Below are 1610 nucleotides of genomic sequence, written 5' to 3'. Positions count from 1 at the left end.
AATTATTGTTTGTCCCAAAAATCTCAAATATTATTTGTGTAATTTCTAAAACCTCCTGATACATTTCAAAGATTTGTTTTCAGTAAAACTTCACATTTTGTCTGTTATTTTATCTACCCTAACTATACAGGATCTGTCAATTTGACTGACCTCATAACCACCATAAAAAATTAGGAAATAGATATAAATTATGATTTTTTCTTCTAGAATGACTGCAAGTTATAACAGTAATTAACTCATTTTTCAGAAAACTTAGTTTAAAACAAAACACGGACATAATAACAGGAAGAGTGGAGAGTGTCACAAGATAAATATTGCCAAGGGCAATTAACCTTTTCAAGAAGGGTCACAGGTGAAAGGCCATGTGATCTTGTTTGTTGACTCGCATTCAAAATAATATTGAACTACTATTTCATTAATTTATATCAATAACTTTGGTATCAAACTGTAGATTATAATTTAGATTTTAGTATTATATATTACTCAATTTCTTAATTTAAAACTAAACATTAAAAACACAGTTAAACATAGATTTTTGTGTGTCACGTGATGTGTTGAATGCAGCACTGGTTCCAGTTAGATGTTTGTAATATCAAAATACTAAGTCTATAGTTTCGTACAACTTAGGAACTTGAATTACCAATATTGACAAGCTATAATATAAAACAAGAACCTCTTATCTTTTCTATTTGCTAAGATATCACTCATACTGAATCAAACACAGTGGCCCCCTGCCCACCTCTTTCCATTTTTAGAAACACTCACTTATATACACTTGCTTCTATAAAGGATATGAAAAACCAATTGGAAGCTCAGAATGCACTAGGGAGTGGCTTTCTCAGCCATTTTAAATTCTTAGGACACCATTTCTTTATTTCAAGTAGGTAGGGTGTGTTTTTTGTCTGCTTTAAATATTTTTCTAGACTAAAATACATCTTAGTTACTAAGCTTGATAAATTATAGTGGAATTCTGTGGTATTAATGTAGTACTTTATGATTTTTTAGTTATTCAAATGTATATATATAAAACCTAAAGAAAATTATTTTGTTTCATATCTTTCACGTGCAAACTTTTTAAAGGCTTAGCAACCTACATCAGGCAGTAACTGAGTACAAAGGTCGTAACTAAATGAGATAATTGTTTGCTTTACTTCTTTATATACTGTTCTGTGTTTTAAGAAAAATAAGTTTAAGAATATATTTCCAAATAGCAATAATCTATATACACATATGATGTATAATAATTGAAACGTTACTGTATTTTACAAAATACTGGTCTACTAAAACAAAGCCAAGACAAGTTACTTTGTAGAGACTAAAGGTCAGTTTTATGTTATTTGATACGGTAACATGAGTGCACGTGAGCTGCATTATTATAACTTCTGTATTGTTAGCCAGGCATGGCTGAAAGGTCAATATGATAAAAATAATAAATATATATAATTGTATAATGTTATGAGATTTGAGCTATTTAGTCTAAACCTTTATGTTTTCATGTTATAATTTTTATTTATTTCCTAATTTTTATTGTGGTTGCAAGATCAGTCAAATCTAGGAAAACCCGTACAGAGATTAATTACTAGAAAATAACAGATAAAATAATAATGTGG

The sequence above is a fragment of the Limulus polyphemus genome, unplaced genomic scaffold (genome assembly GCF_000517525.1).
Source record: "Limulus polyphemus unplaced genomic scaffold, Limulus_polyphemus-2.1.2 Scaffold5389, whole genome shotgun sequence".
NCBI classification, from domain to species: Eukaryota; Metazoa; Arthropoda; class Merostomata; order Xiphosura; family Limulidae; genus Limulus; species Limulus polyphemus.
The sequence above is the reverse complement of the archived record's forward strand: the minus strand, read 5'-3'. Positions refer to the sequence as shown.